General features: G+C 41.6%; 1 pseudogene; it reads right to left on the bottom strand.

Annotated features, from left to right (window-relative positions):
• Positions 1-1,696: 1,696 nt before the first annotated feature.
• On the bottom strand, positions 1,697-23,572 carry LOC126035565 (nuclear pore complex protein Nup155-like; annotated as a pseudogene).
• Positions 23,573-23,831: the final 259 nt, after the last annotated feature.

The following is a 23,831-nucleotide window of genomic DNA, read 5'->3' as shown; positions in this document are numbered from 1 at the left end:
GGGACGTCACATGGTATGGAATACACCATTGGCCAGTTTGGGTCAGGTGCCCTGGTTGTGTCCTGTGCCAACTTCTTGTGTCCTGGAGGGGTATGAGAAGCTGAAAAATCCTTGAGTATAGTCTAGACAATACTGAGCAACAACTGAAAACATCAGTGTTATCAACATTCTTCACATACTGAACTCAAAACATAGCACTGTACCAGCTACTAGGAAGACAGTTAACTCTATCCCAGCTGAAACCAGGACACTCCTCCGCCCCCCTCCGGTGGGATAGGGAGGAGACGGAGGAGAGAAAAGAAAAAGAAACTGGAACCTCGAGGGTTGAGATAAAGGCAGTTTACTGGGACACACACAAAGAAATTACAACAACAACAACGGCACTAATGAAAAAGTATACAAAAAGAGTGATGCACAGTGCAACTGCTCACCACCCGGGACCCGACGCTCCGCCACTTCCCCCACCGAAAACAGAGACCACCCCCCAGCCCGCTCCCCATTTATATACTGAGCATGATGTCACATGGTATGGAATAGCTCCTTGGCTAGTTCAGGTCAGCTGCCCCGGCTATGCCCCCACCTCCCAGGTTCCTGTAAAAACTAACTCTATCCCAGCTGAACCCAGGACAACAGTCTGTTTAATTTTCATGTCTTTGAGAATTATCAGCAATTTGGGGGTTCTTTTAAAATGGGGAATAAAAAAATCCAAACCCAAAACCGGTATAACTTCTCAGAAATATTTGTGAATGTATGATACTTTCGGCACAAGAAAAGAAAACTAACATAATGCATGTTATATGAAAAGCATTAATATATGCAATTGCAAAGATAAGTTAAATGAACAACTAATTTTTTTGTGGATGTTTTAAGTTCTGTGGTGATATATGATATGATATGATATGATAAGATATGGCTTTAAAGAGAAATTTACCAGTTCTCAAAATCAGGCTTATGCTTCAGTATCTTTAACCCTTCACTGAAAGGGTTATCAAGCACTGGAACAGGCTGCCCAGGGAAGTGGTTGAGTCACCATCCTTGGAGGTATTTAAGATGTGTAGACGTAGTGCTTAGGGACATGGTTTAGTGGTGGACTTGGCAGCATTAGATTTATGGTTGGACTCGATGATCTTAAGGGTCTTTTCCAACCTAAATGATTCTACAATTCTATGATTAAAGAGTCTATACGATTATTTAGTGGCTGTAGTAATCCTAAGCATAATATTCAGAACTACAGAACTGAAACTTACCTGAAGAATGCTCGAATAGCCCAGGCATACACTTCTCTGTCACATGCAGCATTAGAACAGGCCAAGATGAAGCAAAAGGCACAGGCCTGACCCTCCTAGAGCATATTGTACTATTAGCGTGGCAGCTTATATCAAGTTGATAAGAAATATACAGAAGTTATATTGGTCAATAACTAAACAGTAAATACTTTTTGCATCATATTATTTAAAAGGCAAGGAAATCAGCTCTTCCCAATTATAGACAGGAAGTGAATCATAGTGAGGCATCCCACTATAGCAGGCAAGCTTTTGTTATACACAGTTTTTGCAAACTCAGTAAGGTTACTGGTACGAAACAATCTCCATGCCTATCACTGTGCTGGTTTTGGCTGGGATAGAGTTAAATTTCTTCATAGTAGCTAGTATGTGACGCGATTGAGAGACGGGACACAGCTTGATGCAAGCAGAGGGTCCGTTTTATTGCATATAACACTCGTTTATATAGAAAATTAGAAGACGCATTTTTTGAACTGATTGGTTATTATGCTTCAAAGTTCTTATCAGCGCGCGCTAATTGGTAGCTACTTAACTTTAACAATTGGACTGTCAGCAACTAAGCTATTTTTGCAAAAGACTCTAAGTTCCAGCACCTTATCGAACATGACTCATAGGTCAGTAATTCTCCACCACCTCAGCGCCTCTCTATTTCCCTTATCAGGCCTCCCAAGGTTTATAGCCTACAAGTTCCAGCACATCCCTTTCTAACAACCGAGCAGTACCTGCTGTCCTGTCTGATTCCTTCAAGTCTCTCCCCACATCTCCCCCTTCCTGTTGCAGAAAAAGAATCTTTTTCATGCAGCGCTCTATCAGTCGTTGCAAACATTGTAACAAGCAGCGTATAAAAAGCAATAAGAGAATAAAGACGGCTAAAGCATAAACAATACTAATGATCCCCAGTCTATGAAGTTCCATAGGTGTTCTCCGTAGCCTCAAGAAGGTCAGGGAGTTGTTGTTCAGGAGGGCGATCTGGGGGTTGAGCAGAGTCCCTGCCGGGCTCGTCGGGCGCTCGAGGCAGGGATTCATGGAATGGACGCACGTTCTTTGCTGGAATCCACCTGGGGCCTTTCTCTGTGGAGACACAAGCATAACCTCTTCCCCACGTGACAAGGGGATATGGTCCCATTATTTTTACCTGTTTCTGGGTCGCGAACCAACACTGGGGCTTTAACTCGTGTCTCGAATGACGTATTCACGTTAAAATGTTGAACTATCGGAGGATTATTATCTAGCAAAGAACAATTCAAGAAGTTAAAAACATACAAAGCTTTCTGTAGTCGTTCCTCAGGGGTGGCAATCCCTACTCACCCTTTTTGTTGTTGTAGTAAGCGCTTCAAAGACTGGTGAGAACGTTCAATTAGAGATTGACCTGTAGGGGAATGAGGGATGCCAGTAATTTGAATTTTTTCCGGCGCAATACAGAGGCCTGCCGAGTTGATGGCAGCCATGACAAGGGCTACAGCTTCCTCCACGACCTCGTGATGTTGTGCAGCCACCAAGATGTCATCCATATAATGGTATAACAAGACACTAGGCATCGCAATCCTAACCGGACTAAGTACTTTAGCTACATACCACTGACAAATTGTAGGACTATTCTTCATTCCTTGTGGCAGCACAACCCACTGGTATCTTTGCAACAGGGCTTGCATGTTGACGCTTGGAACTGAAAAGGCAAATTTAGGAGCATCCTCGGAGTGTAGTGGGATATTAAAAAAGCAATCTTTGAGATCGATAACAGTCAAATACCAATTTTGAGGAATCATAGTGGGGGACGGGAGTCCTGGTTGGAGGGCTCCCATGTCTTCCATAGCATCATTAATTTTTCTGAGGTCGTGAAGCAAGTGCCACTTGCCGGTTTGTTTTTTAATAACAAAGATAGGCAAGTTCCAAGGACTGGTAGAAGGCACAATATGCCCTTTTGTTAACTGTTCCATAACTAATTCTTGGAGGGCGCGAAGCTTTTCCAGTGGTAGGGGCCATTGATCTACCCAAATAGGGGTACTGGTCTTCCATGTCAATTTAAGGGTGTCGCGCGCTTCAATGGCCCCTTCTAAAAATGTGTCCGAATGGACATTCCCCACTGGGACAGCACATCACACCCCCATAGAATCATAGGGACGGGTAACACAAAAGGTTTAACAGAGGCTATATGCCCCTCTGGACCTTGGATTTGGATTAATTCCACACTTTGGCGGCTGTTACCAGTTCCTCCAATTCCAGCCAATGCTTGGGAAGCATTAGCCAGAGGCCATTGTGGAGGCCACTTAGCCAGAGATATTACCGTGACATCGGCTCCAGTATCAATAATTCCATTTAGTACTACTTGTTGCCCTCCGCGGATGAGGGTACATTGACATACAGGTCGGTTCTGAGAAAGAGATTGCACTCATAGAATTTGTGGGTTCCCTGTAGACCCAAACCCTCCCCGCCTTTGAGGAGATTGACTAGGAATGGGGGAGTTCATCCCCGCAGGAATCAATATTAATTGCGCTACACGACTACCTGTAGGTATCGTGCAGGGAGGAAATGGAGTCCATGCCATAATTTTAATTTCATCAGTACTATCAGAATCAATGACCCCTGGTAATACAAAAAGCCCCGACAATGTGGTAGATGATCTCCCTAACAACAGCGCTTGTGTTTTGGGGGGCAAGGGTCCCGAAATATTTGTCGACAGCAAGTGAACTGAACAGTCAAGTAACGTTACTGTGTGGGCGGTTGCCAGGTCCAATCCGGCACTCCCAGCTGTTGCTGGATGAAGACTTGAGGCACTGCTGCTTCCCTCCATGGGGGTTGAGATGTTGGCTGCGGTACTTGTGTCTGCGCGCGTCGCTGCCCCACGCTCCGCGACCGGTTTCCCTGTATCAATTGACCCTGAAAATCATACTTAGACCAACATTGATTAGCATAATGACGCCCTTTTCGGCATTTAGGGCAAACCCCAGGGGCTTGGTGCCTGGCTCCCACATTCATAGACAGGCAGTTCTTTTTTAAATGCCCTGGTTTACCACAGCCGTAGCAATTCCCCAAATGTGACGGACCGCGCATGGCTGCAAAGGCAGCAGCCATGGCCTCAAATTTATGATCCACAGTGCCAATTCTATTACAAGCTTCCACCATTTCAATCAGTGTAGGATTTGGTTTAGGGAGGGATTTCAGGAGCTTTTTACAATCCACATTAGCATTTTCTACAGCCAGTTTCAACAACAAAATTTCTCGCGCTTCCACATTGTCTATCTGACACTCCAGAGCCTGTTTTAATCTATCAATAAATTGCATATAGGGCTCTTGGGGTCCTTGAGTAATAGTTGTAAAAGCTTTCTGTGGCTTTTGTGTGTCAGGGACCTTAAAAAAAGCCTTTTTCACTTCTTCACGGACCGCTTCAAGAGCCTCCTGAGGGATATCCCGTGCCTGAGCTATTGGATCAGTGTGCTGACCGGTGCCGGTAAGATGTTCTATGGTTAATGCAGCCACAACTTGATTAGCATTACCCGCAAACGTGAGAAGTGCCTGGAGCCCCCCCCTCCAATGTGACTCCCACAGCGTAAACTGAGTAGGAATTAACAGTAATTTTGCTAGAGACTTTAAATCATGAGGAGTCATAACATAAGTATCAAAACCAGAAGATAACAGGCTCGCGAAATAAGGAGAGGAAAGCCCGTGCTCCGTGACGGTACAGCGCAGTTCCTTAATTATGGGAAAGGATAAGGCTTCCCATTGTACCCCCCAGCCTTGATAAATTACGGGGGCAACTATCATTTTGGCAATCTCGAGATCCCCTTCCTTTAAGGCTTGGCGTCTTATATTAGCCCACACGTCGTGTGGGTCAGGGGGATATAGGTCTGTCTCCTTCTTGGGGTTTACCGGCCCTGGATCAAAGGGGACCTCCTCCGGAGGATAATTTGTGGCGCCGACCTCTGGGGGTCCTTGGCAGCTTTGACCTTACGAAGGCAGAGAAGGGACCGTGGGGGCATTCCCTTTAGTCTTTACGTCACCATTATTACTCTTCTCTTGAGCTTTTAGGGTTTGAAAAATGATCCTCCACCACGGAAGCATATGCTGTGCTTCTACATCCCCCGATGTGGCAGAGTCCCACAACTTCACCCCCACATCATCCCAAAGTTCCTGCGTAAAGATGCTAGAAGCAGTTACAGCCGGTATCTTTGTTTGTACCCATTTAAGCATTGCTTTAAGATCATGCCCAGAGATAACTTTCCCATGCTTTTGAAGAAGAGCTTTCATAAGCTCATATACATCTCTTTCCGGGGAAGACGCTTGATTCCCCATGTTTCCCACAGCTCACCTCTCTACTACAGAGGGATTTCAGGCCGGCCGGCTCCTGCTTCCTTTCAGCAGCTCATTCAACGTTCTGTGGGACTCACAGCATGCCACGCAGATAGGCGGTTCCTGGACCCTGGAATCACGTCGGGGTCGCCAATTTGCCGCGATTGAGAGATGGGACACAGCTTGATGCAAGCAGAGGGTCCGTTTTATTGCATATAACACTCGTTTATATAGAAAATTAGAAGACGCATTTTTTGAACTGATTGGTTATTATGCTTCAAAGTTCTTATCAGCGCGCGCTAATTGGTAGCTACTTAACTTTAACAATTGGACTGTCAGCAACTAAGCTATTTTTGCAAAAGACTCTAAGTTCCAGCACCTTATCGAAAATGACTCATAGGTCAGTAATTCTCCACCACCTCAGCGCCTCTCTATTTCCCTTATCAGGCCTCCCAAGGTTTATAGCCTACAAGTTCCAGCACATCCCTTTCTAACAACCGAGCAGTACCCGCTGTCCTGTCTGATTCCTTCAAGTCTCTCCCCACAAGTATGAGGCTATGTTTTGGATTTGTGCTGGAAACAGTGTTGATAATGCCAAGATGTTTTTGTTACTGCTGAGCAGTGCTTACACAGAGTCAAGGCCTTTTCTGCTCCTCACCCCACCCCACCAGCAAGTAGGCTGGGGGTGCACATGAAGTTGGGAGGGGACATAGCTGGGACAGCTGACCCCAACTGACCTGAGGGATATTCCAGAACATATGACATCATGCTCAGCATATAAAGCTGGGGGAAGAAGAAGGAAGGGGGGGGACGTTTGGAGTGATGGCGTTTGTCTTCCCAAGTAACCGTTACATGTGATGGAGCCCTGCTTTCCTGGAGATAGCTGAACACCTGTCTGCCGATGGGAAGTGGTGAACGAATTCCTTGTTTTGCTTTGCTTGCGTGCGTGTCTTTTGCTTTACCTATTAAACTGTCTTTATCTCAACCCATGAGTTTTGTCATTTTCACTCTTCTGATTCTCTCCCCCATCCTGACGCGGGGGGAGTGAGCAAGCAGCTGTGTGGTGCTTAGTTGCCGGCTGGAGTTAAACCATGACAATCACCTAATTATGACTAAGATTCATGAAATATCTACAGAAATGTATAATTAAGATTGTGTTTGAAAAAAAATAATCTATACAAGTAATAATGGCTTGCATATTCTAATGGCATGTTAAAATATCACTTAGTGTGTCCTATCAAAGCACAAGAGAACAGATTACAGTGAACATTCACTACAGATACTAATCAGCACTAGTCAAATTAAAATTGTAATCCACAATAGCTTCCTTCCTGCTTCTCTGTTATTTACCTTAAACAAAACAAATAGATCAGTTTACACATTTGTACTGGCCTTCAAAATGTAAAAACCTCTTATAGTGGTAGGAATTTAACTTTTTTAGAAACTCTTCCTCCCCTGGTCTTAGATTAACTCCTTTCCTAAACTAAGAACTGCATTATACTTCTGTGTACAAGAAATATAAGAATTTCAGGGAAAATGAATTACACTTCCATTTTTAGATGTTGTGGGAAAATAACAGAAGAATGGCAAGGAGGATTGTAAACACACTCAGGTGACTTGCAGCTGGGGTGTAGAAAAATACATATATCATTCTAATTGTCTATCCTTGTGTGTTTGACAAGTAGAACATCTGTGTTCAGATAACATAGGCTTGGAATAGGCTCAGAGGCACCCTATTGGACATGCTTGAGATTCCTGCCCTGCTGCGGGAAAGATCAAAGCACAGTGGTAAACTACACCTGTGCGAATCCCTGAAAAACGGGCAAAACCAGCAGGTTTGGTGATCCTCTAGCAAGGACTGAGCTCCGCAGTGCCTGCGTCCCCGCTTGTGTGCCTCTGCCCAGGTGCTGCTTCAGGGATCCCCCGGTTCACGAGGTAATGAAAATAAATTTACTCTTTGCATTTCATCTGTGGTTTTGTGGTTGTTCCTGTGTCCTGCCTGTGTCAGCTCACACATATCATAAAATGAGAAATTATTTCTCATTATACAATCTTGTTTTATGTAGACAACACAGGAGGAAAAGCTAATACTTAATTCGATAAATGAAATGTTAACTAGAAGCTTGCAGCAGCAACAACAACAAAAAAAAGGGACACATGCTACAAAAAGCTATTAGATTTACATAAATATTATAAATCTTGCATTTTTCATAACAGGTCAAAAGTTGTTACCTGATGCAACTTAAAAATTCTTTCAATCTCTTCTCCATCTCCACCTATATTGCTAACAAGAAGATGCCGCAGCTGATTGACAGGTCTGAGTTTATGAAACATAAAGCTCCCCTAAAAGTAACCTAAAATACAAAGTTTGAATAAAGCTGTCTTTACACTGGCCATACCAACACTCCCTCCCCAAAATGCTTATCTTTAGCATTCTGAATTTTCCTTCCTTGCACTATTGGATCAAAGTGTAATTTGAATGGTGCCTAAAGCCTAGTTCCCATTCACATGCAGAAAATTCTCTAGCAAGTCTAGGAAAAGCAGGAAAAATACTGCAATGGCTATAAACTCTCCAGAAATTGAGTTAATTAGCCTAACATGAAGCATACAATACAAACATAAAGCCTTTCTTTTTCTTTATATACTTGCTATATGCATCTTGCAAATCCTCAAAACTGCCTGGAAAAAAATGCTTGAAGAATTCAGGATCAAGGGCACAGTAAGACTCCATTCAATCATCTTGCCTGCATCCACACTAACTACTGCAGAGGGTCTGATTAGTGCCTTTAACAAAACAGCTGCCATTAAACAAATGCAGGTTGAGTCTAGAGGTTGCAAGACATTAATGATTAAACATTTTTTAAAATTGCCTATTGGTTAAGATAGTAAGTACCCTAAAATATTGCCAAATGTTATCAGAAAAGAGAAGTAGGAAAGTTAATTTCTTTTTTCTTTTTGTGGGTTTTGTTTTGGTTTTTTAAAACCCTTTCAAAAAACCCTTTTGGGACTTCTTCTATGACAAAGAAGAAATTATTTGTTCAAATTTCAATTGCCAACAATATTTACTCAAACTATATTTTCTGGGCAGCCCGTGTCTGTTTCAACTTCACATAATCATGAGTATAACCAAGGCTAAAAGAACTTCTCAGATGATCCGTATCTGCAAGGGTCTCCTGAGGCCAAGAAAAACGATTAATACACTATACAAGAGAAGCTGGCCCAAGAGCTTTGAGTAAATTTAAAATAGGTACAGATGGTTTCAGCAATCTTCTCCCTTATTCCTTTTTATGTTCGTAATATAATCCTAAAAACATATTAAAAATGAATAAATATTTACAGGCTTAGATCAGTCTTCCAACTTTATACTTATTCTTCTGATTTCCTGTATTAAGAAAAGTAATACTCACCTGGGTTGAAAGCAGAACAAACTTCTTAGGTGGCAACATGTGTTGCTGCACGACAATAGGGGAATCAGTTCTTGGAATAGTGTCTTTATTTAGCGGTGTTACAATCTTCTGAACTTTAAATTCATTGATAGCAGAAAGAGCCCAGGAATGTCCATCAATACAGATAGTCATCTAAACAGATAGATATTATCCAAAGTTTGGCAACAGACATGGATTTTGTACATCCATGGGGATATTTTACTATTTACAATTTAAAATTACACAGAATAGAAACTACTCTTGACACAAGAAAACCCAAAGAAAATAAGCAAGTTCTTGTATTGTCTTACAGAAGATTATCACCAAATTTACAGCTATATATACTGCTTCTTTTGGGAGACACGGAATATATTGCTTCTTTTGGGGGACAGGGACAGTGTTTTGTATTTAAATGTAAAACAACTTGCAAAGTGGGATCTTTTAGTGCTGCTTCAATATAAACAGCAACAATCTGTTAACCATGTGAGAAGTAAGTACCAAAGGTATCATTAGTTTTATTTATTTATTATTAAAGAAACAAAAAATGCTGCAACTGAATCATAAGGGTTTACAAGACTTTCATGGTTGGCAGCAGTACTTTAAATATAACTCAAGAAAAGATGTATGGTAGTGAAGATATTCCAGAAAACTATGTATGCTAATGAAGAAGAACTGCTCAAGAACAGGTTGCAGTTTTGTTTGGGAAATCTAGCTGTCTGTTACTGTCAAATGCCTCGGAAAAAAGAGAGGTCAGCACTTGGGATATTTATGTGTACGTTTTTGCAGGGAAGAGAGATGGAGTAATAAATCTCCTTTGTAAGTTACTAAAACAGCAGATAAATCAAAACCTTACTTTGAAACTTTTAACTTATACAGTCTCTCCATTCACTCCAATTCTACCATTGCTCCTCCAATAATACTATTTTTGACATGTCATCCTTCTACTTCAGCAGAAGACTCCAGACTTCCTTCAGTGCTGGAATGCATGGAACGTTATCCCTGAACTGATGCATAAGGCAACTAACCCTCTCCAAGCCCCTCCTACAAACCCACTTATGTAACAATTGGGAAAAAGAAAATCAGGAAAGAAAAAAAATAGAGTGAAATAATGAAGAGATGAAGAGATTAATCATGTCTGAAATTTAATGAAGACATAGCATATCTGTTTAAATAAAGAAACCCAAAGTCTCTAGCACCTAAATTTTAAACAACCACCTTTGCCAAGTGTTATCCTCGTCAATGAACACCACTAACATAGAATCATAGAATGGTTTGGGTTGGAAGGGACCTTTAAAGGTCATCTACTCCAACCCCCCTGCAATGAGCAGGGACATCTTCAACTAGATCAGGTTGCTCAAAGCCCCATCCAACCTGACCTTGAATGCTTTCAGGGATGAGGCATCTACAATCTCTCTGGGCAACCTGTTCCAGTGTTTCACCACACTCATTGTAAATTTCTTCCTTCTATCTAGTCTGAACCTACCCTCTTTTAGTTCAAAACCATTAACCCTTGTCCTATCGCTACAGGCCCTACTAAAAACTCTGTCCCCATCTTTCTTATAAGCCCCCTTTAAGTATAGAAAGGCCATAATAAGGTCTCCCTGGAGCCTTCTCTTCTCCAGACTGAACAACCCCAACTCTCTCAGCCTTTCCTCATAGGAGAGGTGTTCTATCCCTCTGATCATTTTTTATGGCCCTCCTCTGGACCCACTCCAACAGGTCCATGGCTTTCTTGTCTTCTGGGACCCCAGAGCTGGACACAGTACTCCAGGTAGGGTCTCACCAGAACAGAGTAGAGGGGAAGAATTGCCTCCCTCGACTTGCTGGCCACGCTTCTTTTTATGCAGCACAGGATACGGTTGGCTTTCTGGGCTGCGAGCTCACATTGCCAGCTCATGTCCAGCTTTTCATCCACTAATACCCCCAAGTCCTTCTCCACAGGGCTGTTCTCAATCCCTTCATCCCCCAGCCTGTAATGGTACTGGAGTTTGCTCCAACCCAGGTGCAGGACCTTGCACTTGGCCTTGTTGAACCTCATGAGGTTCACATGGGCCCACTTCTTGAGCTTGTCCAGGTCCCTCTGGATGGCATCCCTTGTCCCTCAGGTGTGTCAACCACACTCAGCTTGGTGTCATCTGCAAACTTGCTGAGGGTGCACTCAATCCCACTGTCTCTGTTGTTGATGAAGATATTGAACAGTGCTGGCCCCAATACAGACCCCTGAGGGACACCACTCATCACTGATCTCCATCCAGACACTGAGCCATTGACTGCTACCCTCTGGATGCGACCATCCAGCCAATTCCTTATCCAGCAAAAAGTCCATCCATCAAATCCATCTCTCTCCAATTTAGAGAGAAAGATGTTGGGGGGTACCGTGTCAAAGGCCTTACAGAGGTCCAGATAGATGACATCCATAGCTCTTCCCTTGTCCACTAATGCACTCACTCCATTGTAGAAGGCCACTAGGTTGGCCAGGCAAGACTTGCCCTTGGTGAAGCCATGCTGGCTGTCTCAAATCACCTCCCTGTCCTCCATGTGCCTTAGCATAGCTTCTAGGAGGATCTGTTCCATGATCTTCCCAGGCACAGAGGTGAGGCTGACAGGTCAGTAGTTCCCAGGGTCCTCCTTTCTACCCTTTTTAAAAATGGGTGCAATGTTTCCCTTTTTCCAGTCCCTGGGGACTTCACCTGACTGCCATGACTTTTCAAATATCATGGAGAGTGACTTGGCAACTACATCAGGCATTTCCCTCAGGACTCTGGGATGCATCTTGTCAGGTCCCATAGGCTTATGTATGTTCAGGTTCCTCAGGCGGTCTCAAACCTGATCTTCTCTTACAGTGGGAGGGACTTTGCTCCCCCAGTCCCTGCCTTGAGGTCCATCCACTTGAGAGGTATGGGAAGAGAGATTGCCAGTGAAGACTGAGGTAAAAAAAGTTTTTGAGTACCTCAGCCTTCTCCTCGTCTGTTGTTACCAGTTTGCCAGTCGTGTTCATCGGGGGGGGGCATTTTCTTTGACCTTCCTTTTCTGGCTGACATACCTATAGAAGCCCTTCTTATTATTCTTTGTTTCCCTTGCCAAGTTCAGCTCCAGCTGCGCCTTGGCCTTCCTGACCCCATCCCTTGTCCTAGTTTCAGCTGGGATAGAGTTAACTGTCTTCCTAGTAGCTGGTACAGTGCTATGTTTTTGAGTTAGGTATGAGAAGAATGTTGATAGCACTGATGTTTTCAGTTATTGCTAAGTAGTGTTTAGTCTGAAGTCAAGGATTTTTCAGCTTCTCATGCCCAGACAGCGAGAAAGCTGGAGGGGCACAAGAAGTTGGCACAGGACACAGCCAGGGCAGCTGACCCAAAGTGGCCAATGGGGTATTCCATACCATGTGACGTCACATCTAGTATAGGAACTGGGGAGTGGGGGTGGGGAATCGCAGCTCGGGGGACTAGCTGGGTGTTTGTCGGCAGGTGGTGAGCAATTGCCCTGCGCATCATTTGTACATTCCAATCCTTTCATTATTGCTGTTGTCATTTTATTAGTGTTATCATTATTAGTTTCTTCTGTTCTATTAAACCGTTCTTATTTCAACCTGCGGGTTTTGCTTCTTTTTCCCGATTTTCTCCCCCATCCCACTGGGTGAGGGGGGAGTGAGTGAGCGGCTGCGTGGTGCTTAGTTGCCAGCTGGGGTTAAACCACAACATCCCTACACAACCAGGAGAGTTTAAAAATAAACAACAGTCAGCACACTATGGGCTGGGGACCATGTCTTCATGTGCTTGTGCACAATATGCAGCGTGCTATAGACAACAATATTTTCAAATATGTTAATTAGAAGTCAAATCTTAGAAGTCAAGGCAATTGCTTTTGATACATATCTTGCATGAAGCTAGAAAATATGGCTGAACTGGGAATTCCTACTAAGAGATCAGTTCCCATTCACTGACAAAATGCCTACTAAAAAAATTTGGGTTTTTTTTCTTTGAAGTATATTGATTAGTAGCTTTGTGTTTCCAAACTCCTCATGGAAGTTTTCTGTGAACTACCTATTTCTTTCAGATAGTATTATTCAAGTATTCGTTATCAGAAAGAAAGAAAGAAAGAAAAAAAATATCTATAATCCATCAAAATTCTATTGTTTACTTTAGTACCTGTGTTTCCATCATTGTCTTTTGAAAAGGGAAAGAATCATGATTGATACACCACAGGATGTCATTATCCTCATTTTCTGAAGCTGCCATTAGCAGGACCCCTAGCAAGAACAGCGTTATTAAGTTTGTATTAGAAGCAATAACCATGCATTAGATGCAAATTCATTAATTCCTTATTTAGTAAAAATCAATCTTTAAGTCCTCATCATACAATTTGAACAGCAAATAATATCTCCTGAGTTTGTATGTCATGGGGTTCTTCAGGAGGTCACTTTTGACACCATCTTGCCATCTACTCTGAAAGGTACAAACAATAATGAGCCTAAAATAGATAGAACATGCCTCAAAAATGAGATGTTTAAACAGGTCCTGGGTGAAAAAAACCATCCGGAAATGACTTCAAGGATAAAAATCAGTATGTACAACTAAAAGGGTCAGCAACATAGAGATGTTTCTCCCCACATTTCTACAGCACTTAAAAATTCAGCCTACAATCGTAAGTGACATAAAGCTGGAACGATCTGGCAGCTGTTTGGTAGCTTACGTGGTATCAGTAGCTAAATGAGTTTAAAAATAAACAAGTCAGAACACTTGGTAAACTCAGCAAAGATGAGAGGCACTGAATAGGCAAGAAGCCTATTCTATCCCCTGCTTTCCAGAAGTTATCACACATGGCTAGAGACATATAGGCAAATTTGCATTATATTAAATCTATTTTATGGGGAGATTAGCAATTGCAAGAAAAAAATGGTTGATCAACACATGAACAGAGTTCTCTGCTCAAACACTGTACCTTGCAAAAGAACTAAATACTGAAAAATATGACAACCTTCCACTTCCAAGAACTCTCCCAGTAACACACAGAAGCCATGTTTAGTTCTCAGTTATTCCCATTGCTTCAAACTCGCCAATGTAAAATAGTGCAATAGTGACTGTCACAAAAAAAAACCACAAAAAAACCCCAAAACAGGAAAACAATTCATTGAGCTGTATTCCACTGCTTACCTTTGCTATAAATAGCTCTGTGAACCTTTGAGGGCTTCTCCACATTAGAAGAAGCTGAAAATCCAGGTGGCAAATGGACATGAACCAAGGTTAACATAGAGGGACGAGCTGTTGGATGCTTAACTTGTGAAGTACTAAAATACAGTCGGACACCTGAACAAAAGGGAAAAAAGGTCATAATTTTGTTAAATTGTGCAGATGCTGTTTATCAGTTTAAAAGGGGGGCAATTAGCATTGCTTTCTTACCTGCATGTGTGATTGCTAGTAGTTGACAGTATATGGATTCAGAATTTTCAATCACTGCTATTTGAACAATAGGCTTAAATACAGAACGATCTATTGTTCTAAAACAAACCAACCCCATACACTCTCAATCAAAAGAAATAAGCAAACAACATTCTTCAAAAATATACTGTGAAACTATTGGTCTTACAGGAATCCTCTTACATTATACTTATAAATATACTTGGCAATGCTCCCAGCAGCAGAAACTATAGCATTTTATGAAAGAGAAGTAACCCTGGTCATTCCTTTACCATCTTGTCCCAAATCGTAAACCTGCAATACAATAACACAGCGATTTACAGTTGAATTAATTCATACAGCCTCACCTATCAAGCAGCAACTCAAACTCTATTTTTATTCCATCCCCATGTTTCCATATAATTGAGAAGATCAAAAGGCTACTCTTTCCTCAGAAGAAAGTATTTTAGGTCTTCAACACATACTGTGTTAGGGAAAGATAAACCAGAATAATAACCTGACACACCTACAGAGAATTCCCAGGTACTGAGAAAAACTTAAAAAATTATATACACATTAGTAACATAGCCAACAGTCATTAGAATAAGTCACATACTTGCAGCACTCCTTTTTCTGAGCGGGTATATAAGATATTTCGAGAGTTGTCAATGGCGATTTGAACTACAGGATCTGAGGAGGGGGAACAAAAGAAAGAAGCAACAAATCAACATTGGACTTGGTGAAAACAAGTTTAAGACAGAATATTTATAAAATAATTAATTGCAAGTTAACAAAAACTGCAGGAGTCCCACACAGGACTCCTACTGGAAGGGATTTAAAACAGCAAACAATTTCACACAATTATTAGCAAACAAACAAAAAAGAAAGCAAGAAATTGCATAATAATTTCAAAGTAATTTTTCACTAAACAGTGAAACAGGGTAAAATTATTTACTTAAAGATTCTTCTGTTTCCAGTGATCTCACTAAGCACATATTAATTTTGTACTACAGAACACTAACTTTAGTCGTAAATGTCAAACTTTTCAGGCTTTGGCATCTATATCCTGACCTAGACACACAAACAAGTAACCTGATTTTCATAATCGCCAACCACTGCAAGTTTCATTGACAATAACTATATGCACAGAATGAGGAAACTATTCAGTCGAACTTCTTGGTAGTATTATTTAAAAGGTTACATTAAATTATTGTATAAGTCTTTAACATCAATACTTACCATCCTCTGGGAACATGAACTGTAGCAATGAAGGAATAAGGAAAGACAGCATGCTCTTTGAATGATTAATTTTTCTACAGCACTGGCTAAACCAGCCTGCCTCAGCCTACAATTTAAAACAGATACAGCGTTGAAAGAAAAAACAAACCAAAACAAAAACCAAACTAGCAGTTATATTTAAAAGTCATTAACAGGACAAGTATGAAAACAAGTAAAAATCTAACTACACACCATTGATTTCAGTAAAGTATATTATTCAGTTGAAAGCAGTAGATGATCATTAAAAGGAAAATTTTACATGAAAAAAGGGTGCAAGATATCATGATTTTAATTTTATTTTTGAAGTTGACCAAAGCTGTATTGCTGTTCCTCATATAATTACTACTTCTTCAAAGAAAATGCATCTATGCTAAGACATCAGAGCAGTTGTGCAAATAAGCCATGCAACATAATTATGGAAGAAAAGATGGCAAATCTGACATGTTTTAGAGCTCTTAGTGCCTAGACCCCACAACCATGAAACAATGAAAAATGCCTGTGTGTAAAACCTATAATCACCTGGTAAGCTACTTCATATAAGCAGCCATCTTTTCCAGCCAAAAAGATACGCCCATTATCAGTGGATGTTATTGCCAGAATGCAAGTATTATCAGTAGGGAGCGAATAGAGAGGGTCTGGTAGCAGCTGCATCCCGCCAGACATATTGTCATTGAGCAATCCAGTACCTTAAATAAATCCTCTTCAGTTTTTAGGTTTTTAATATATATTACAGGTCTGTGATTAGAAGCATTTCAGAAAACAGGAAAAATTACAGCAAATTTCATAATTAGTAAACATATTCTGGAATAGCTATTCTCCAAAGTGAACTGCAGAGTAACAAATCTTCTGTTTTTTAAAAAAAATAAAGAAAATTCTCTGTATAAGTTTCCAAGGAAATGTAATGTTTTTTCATTTCCATACATTGTCATATCCTCTAAATCCCGACAAGTCTAAACTACAGATTTCTACATTTCTATTTCACATCAAGATAGTATCAAAAGATTGCAAAAGATTATAATCCTCTCACTTTCTCAACAATTGTGTATTTTCTCTATTAATATATATGGCATTAAAAAAATGGTATTAGGTTCTCAATTTCTGTGGTTGGAACACAAATGCCAACAAGGTTAACAAACCGCATTCAGCAGTTCCAAGATCCATGCCCATCTCTCCTCTCCCTCTCTAACATGCTGTTTAATTAACAGTGTCGTGGTTTAACCCCAGCCAGCAACTAAGTACCACGCAGCCGCTCACTCACTTCCCCCATCCAGTGGGATGGGGGAGGAAATCGGGAAAAAAAAAAGAGTAAAACTTCTGGGTTGAGATAAGAATAATGATAATGATAACACTAATAAAATGACAACAGTAGTAATAAAAGGATTGGAATGTACAAATGATGCACAGGGCAATAGCTCACCACCCGCCGACCGACACCCCGCCAGTCCCCGAGCAGCGATTCCCTGCCCCCCCCCACTTCCCAGTTCCTAAACTAGATGGGACGTCACATGGTATGGAATACACCATTGGCCAGTTTGGGTCAGGTGCCTTGGTTGTGTCCTGTGCCAACTTCTTGTGCCCTGGCTGGCCATGAGAAGCTGAAAAATCCTTGACTGTAGTCTAAACACTACTGAGCAACAACTGAAAACATCAGTGTTATCAACATTCTTCGCATGCTGAACTCAAAACATAGCACTGTACCAGCTACTAGGAAGACAGTTAGCTCTATCCCAGCTGAAACCAGGACAAACAGGAATATCTGTTTTAAATGTTGGGGTTTTTATGTTAAACATGTGAATAATACAACTCAATGCTCCTATGGGAGTCCAGGATCCAGCAGGTGCACACCCCATAAAAATTATTTGACCCTGTCTGTAACATGATTTAAAAATTAGCAAGGGGCTTACCACATGCAAGGGGCTTACCACATGGTCATGTTTTTCTTTTTTCAAATGGCTACTAATAAATATCCATTGTATACTTACATACTTGTTAATGCACAACTGTGAATGCTACCCTATTAGCTTCTTTTATTTACTTAAAGAGGTGGGGGGAGGAGAGAGAATTACTTGCTTGTATATTAGCACAACTGAGACCTAAAATCACAATATCAACGGGGGTAGCCAGAACAAGTGTTGTACATGAGGCTGGAATATACCTAAAGAGGGGGAGAAAATTAGATTTTAGTTTGCAGCCAACCTCTCAAACTCACAATGAGATATCCACTGTATTCTTTGGACAGACACATCAGAAGGATTAGAGGGGAAAGTTATATTTAAGACCTAATGATCTGTGAAACTCTAGAATTAGAAAGCAGTATCAGTCAGCAGTTCAGCTTCCAGTTCATGAAATACAGGATCTTTAAAATTACATTTTTCTTATAAATGTGCTTCTTTTAAATTCAGCCCTACTTCTGATTCGACTTTGATTTCAATGTTATGTAAGCATGTCCTGGGTTCAGCTGGGATAGAGTTAATTTTTACAGGAACCTGGGAGGTGGGGGCATAGCCGGGGCAGCTGACCTGGAGTAGCCAAGGAGCTATTCCATACCATGTGACATCATGCCCAGTATATAAATGGGGAGCGGGCCGGGGGGTGGTCTCTGTTTTCGGTGGGGGAAGTGGCGGAGCGTCGGGTCCCGGGTGGTGAGCAGTTGCACTGTGCATCACTCTTTTTGTATACTTTTTTTTCATTAGTGCCGTTGTTGTTGTTGTAATCTCTTTTGTGTTTGTCCCAGTAAACTGCCTTTATCTCAACCCTCGAGGTTCCAGTTTCTTTTTCTTTTCTCTCCTCCGTCTCCGTCTCCTCCCCATCCCACCGGAGGGGGGCGGAGGAGTGAGCGAGCGGCTGCGTGGTCCTTTGTTACCGGCTGGGCTGAAACCACGACAAAGCAGTAGCTATCAAAAAAACTAGGAGGACTAGAAATCAGGATCTCATGGAAGTTATCACCTGAATGTGTAAATTTATAAACAGTACAAACTTTAGAGTATGATGTGGCAAAAAAACGCAAGATCATCAGTGTAAATGACTGTTAAACTATACATTATTTTTGGCTTATAATTAATTTCATGTTGCTAAAAACAAAAAAAACCCCATGTATCTTGCATATATATATATGTACATAAAACAGATTTTTACATATGCATATACAAAAAAATATACATAGAAGGTTCAGTAAGTGCCTAATTCTAGTCACGAATCATATATTCCTTACCTCCCTTTGGCTTTACAAGATCCACTGCAAGAATAGTTTCACTAAGGCCATCAAAATAAGCCAGATCTCCCCTGTCAACAAACAAAAAACCCCTGCATAAAACATGTCACACAGTATCACATAATAACAAAGTAAACAAAATCAGATTCTGTATATTTAAAAATTATAAATACTTATTGTACCATTGGGAAGCCATCTACACATTTTGCTTTGGGTGAAAGCAGGTCCAGCAGAATGGAATGACAGAGAAGTTTCACAGCAAAACTATACAATCATTTGAGCTGCTTGGAGTCCCTATAGTGGAGTTTCAAACCTGAAACCCAACTGCAGCATTTTATATTTTTGGATTCTGTCAATTCATACAGTCTACTCTGAATTACACAATGCAGCATCTGCAATGCTGATTAACATCAAGAGGGAGAGACTTATTTTTCATGGGAAAAAAGTACAATATATCTAAATCAAAAAAACCCAACCTCCTCCCCAGTACCTTATGATTAACACCATGAAGTGTTGTATTATTTGGTGAATGTATTTAATGCACTGTAACACAATGTAAATGTATGGAGCGGAGCTATGTGAGGCACAATCTTAACTTTAATCTTAAGAAATGCAAGAATATATAGAGAGCAATTCCTACTAAAAGAATTACTACTATATAGACAAATAAGGAAACAAACCTGCAAATTATAAACATATCACTGTCATTTGAAAAGATAACAAAATTATTTTCAGGTTTATGCATCCTTAAAATAAGTTAGGCAGGAGAGCTACAATCACAATAATTCAAAGTACTAAGACCATATTACTTACCACTGTGGGAATGACTGACCACTGTATATGCATCAGTGTACTTACTAAATTTACTTAGAAAAAATAGGCAATTAGTATTTTTTTTTTTTTAATTTTTTGTCATAATTAAAGCCCTAGCATAAATACAGCAATAACTTTAGGATATTAGATATGTCTAACTAAGCAAATGCATTTTCCTTTCTTCCATCTCTAGATGATTTGGTAGCAGTATTACTAACGCTTTGTCGTGGTTTAACCCCAGCCAGCAACTAAGCACCACACAGCCGCTCACTCCCTCCCTCCCCACCCAGTGGGATGGGGGAGAGAATCGGGAAAAGAAGTAAAACTCGTGGGTTGAGATAAGAAGACTTTAATAGAACAGAAAAGAAGGAACTAATAATGATAATGATAACACTAATAAAATGACAATAGTAATAATAAAAGGATTGGAATATACAAGTGATGCACAATACAATTGCTCACCACCCACTGACCAACACCCAGTTAGTCCCTGAGCGGCGATACCCCAACCCCACTCCCCCAAGTTTATACACTAGACATGACGTCACATGGTATGGAATACCCATTTGGCCACTTTGGGTCAGCTGCCCTGGCTGTGTCCCCTCCCCGCTTCTTGTGCCCCTCCAGCCTTCTTGCTGGCTGGGCATGAGAAGCTGAAAAATCCTTGACTTTAGTCTAAACACTACTTAGCAACAACTGAAAACATCAGTGCTATCAACATTCTTCTCATAGTGAACCCAAAACATAGCACTATACCAGCTACTAGGAAGACGATTAACTCTATCCCAGCCAAAACCAGGACACTTAAAAATCCTTAAACACTTATTCTAAAGTTTCAGTAAAACCTGAAAGGAATCAAGATAAGTTAAACTGAATAGCACACCTCTGTGCTACCAGTAAACAATCTCCCACTACTGGAATTGCCTGATTTTGATATAATACCAATAAAACATAACTGGAAATGTGTTCTCTACATACCCGTCTTCATAGTTCCACATAAAAATGTCACTTTCGATGGTTAGCCAAGCTCTGCTGATTTCTGAAAATACTCCCATCATACAATTGCACTGCATATCTGAAGCACTGCTGATGTAAGGACTAAATGAATTTTGGCTAGCAAAGGCAAAATCCCCTTTGGAGCACTTCAAAAAATAATATTACTTTATATATAGTAGTATACAAACTATGTACCATAAACATTCAAAGTTCTTCATACAGAAACTAATTCCACCAGCAACTGTATACAAATAGACCTTGTTACCACTTGGAGCCTTATGAAGGGAACGTGAACAATATCAAAGTTAATTTCTGGTAGTCTGACAGAAAGATCAGCGAATAAAAGATTATGAAAGAAAAAAGTTCATTTCCAATATTATTACTTACATAACCTAACACATTATTTTTCATCAGGATACATCAAAACTGTTCCACTAGCTCTGGGGGAAGTGGGACTCTGTGGACTGAGCTGATCTCTGGAAGATTAGGTATTGATGGCAAACCTGGTCCTTGCAAAGGATAATCCATATCTGACATACCAGAAACAGTAGGGCTACCTGCAATTAAGAACAACAAAAAAGATTAGACTTCCTATAAAGGATTAGTAATTTACAAAAAATGTTTATATTCTCTTTCTCTGTCTTTACCTGATTGTTTCCTAATCTGTGAAATCTAAATTAGACTAATGCGCATTTCTCATTTTAATTTCGATTAATAACATAGGCCTTCAGACTATGCAGAAAAACGTCTTGATACTGCAAAGACTTTAAGCATATAAATACCACTACTCACAAGATATGTGTGAACAAAGGCTTCTGTAGGAGCAGGACCATAAACAATAAATCTAAATCTCAAATCAGACATGAGCAAACAGATTTGCAAACAGACTCTTACAACAACTCATCTGGCCCCCAGCCGACTCTTTACACCCTTTTTTCCATGACACTCCCCAGCCCTTTTTTCATTGTATGGCCCGACATTAAATATGCCACATGAACAAGCCAGGAGCATATTCCTTCACCTAGAAAAGCTGATCTGTACTCCCAGTATCAAGTTAAAATACCCATGTACCCCCATTATTTTATGTGATGTGTATCCATGATGCTGCTAGGGCAGCTACACTTTGGCCATGCACATTACATCATATCATAACAGAAAACAGATACTCTTTACTTGTGTCCTGGTTTCAGCTGGGATAGAGTTAATTGTCTTCCTAGTAGCTGGTACAGTGCTATGTTTTGAGTTCAGTATGTGAAGAATGTTGATAACACTGATGTTTTCAGTTGTTGCTCAGTATTGTTTAGACTAAAGTCAAGGATTTTTCAGCTTCTCATGCCCAGCCAGGGCACAAGAAGTTGGCACAGGACACAACCAAGGCACCTGACCCAAACTGGCCAACGGTGTATTCCATACCATGTGACGTCCCATCTAGTTTAGGAACTGGGAAGTGGGGGGCAGGGAATCGCCGCTGGGGGACTAGCTGGGTGTCGGTCGGCAGGTGGTGAGCAATTGCCCTGCGCATCATTTGTACATTCCAATCCTTTTATTACTACTGTTGTCATTTTATTAGTGTTATCATTATTAGTTTCTTCTTTTCTGTTCTATTAAACCGTTCTTATCTCAACCCAGGAGTTTTACCTTTTTTTTCCTGATTTCCTCCCTCATCCCACTGGATGGGGGGGAGTGAGTGAGTGGCTGTGTGGTGCTTAGTTGCTGGCTGGGGTTAAACCACGACAACTTGTATCCTGATACCTGCTGAATATACATTGATTAGGTCACCTACAGCTCTAGAGTGCCTCTTCACAGCCCACTTCACCAGACAGTTGGCACCAATGAAGTAGGAAATGTGTTCTGGTTTCAGCTGGGATAGAGTTAATTGTCTTCCTAGTAGCTAGTATAATGCTGTGTTTTGAGTTCACTATGAGAAGAATGTTGATAACACACTGATGTTTTCAGTTGTTGCTAAGTAATGTTTAGTCTCAAGTCAAGGATTTTTCAGCTTCTCATGCCTAGCCAGCAAGAAGGCTGGAGGGGCACAAGAAGTTGGGAGGGGACACAGCCAGGGCAGCTGACCCAAACCAGCCAAAGGAATATTCCATACCATGTGACATCATGCCTAGTATATATACTAGGGGGAGTGGGGGGAATCGCTGCTCAGGGACTAACTGGATGTTGGTCAGTGGGTGGCGAGTAATTTCATTGTGCATCACTTGTATATTCCAATCCTTTTATTATTACTATTGTCATTTTATTAATGTTACCATTATCATTATTAGCTTCTTCCTTTCTGTTCTATTAAACTCTTCTTATCTCAACCCACGAGTTTTACTTTTTTTTCTTTCCTGATTCTCTCCCCCATCCCACTGGGTAGGGGGAAGTGAGTGAGCGGCTGTGTGGTGCTTAGTTGCTGGCTAGGGTTAAACCACGACAAAATGCTGTCCTGATGTTTCAAGGAGGACAAAAGAAATGTTTGAGGAGTTATACCATACATCATAACTACATGTGTGTGACATACAGCTATAGACAAATAAAAGTCACTCAAAATGCCAACCAAGGCCACCCTGCAGGGGGCGCGGTGCGGCGAACGCACCGGGGCGGCTGAAGCGACGAGAGCCCGAGGCAGAGGGCCACCGAATGCTCCTTACCAGGCACCGGCACCGCCAGCAGCTTGGAGAGGTCCGGGTAACAGCGATCATCCTGGATCTGCCGGTCGATGATGCAGCCCGCGATCTCCAGCACCTCGTGCGCGGTGGGCGCCGCGGGGATCATGACGGCGGGCATGGTAAGGTGTAGGGTTGGGGAAGGCCCTGCGCACGACCAGAGGGCACGAACTCGCTACCCGCCGTTCTGCACCCCGCCAAATCCCGTCAGTCCTTGCGCGCGTGACGCAATCCCACTGCGCCTATGGCCGCTTACTGTTGGCGAAAAGGGGGGGAAGGGCTGGGTGGCAGAGAGCGTAGCGGTGTTGTGGGTGTCACGGCAGCCTGGAGCGCCAGGGAGGGATTGTCTCCAGGCGGTACTTGGTCGGCCTGTGTCGAAGAGGGGCTCCAGTGGGAGGCTGGGAATTAAGCGTGGCTAGAGGGAAGCTGCTGAAGCTGGGCAGGCTGACGACCGCGTCGGGGCCGCGCTGCCTCACCGACGGGCC

Source organism: Accipiter gentilis, chromosome W, assembly GCF_929443795.1.
Source record: "Accipiter gentilis chromosome W, bAccGen1.1, whole genome shotgun sequence".
NCBI lineage: Eukaryota > Metazoa > Chordata > Aves > Accipitriformes > Accipitridae > Astur > Astur gentilis.
The sequence above is the reverse complement of the archived record's forward strand: the minus strand, read 5'-3'. Positions and strand labels throughout refer to the sequence as shown.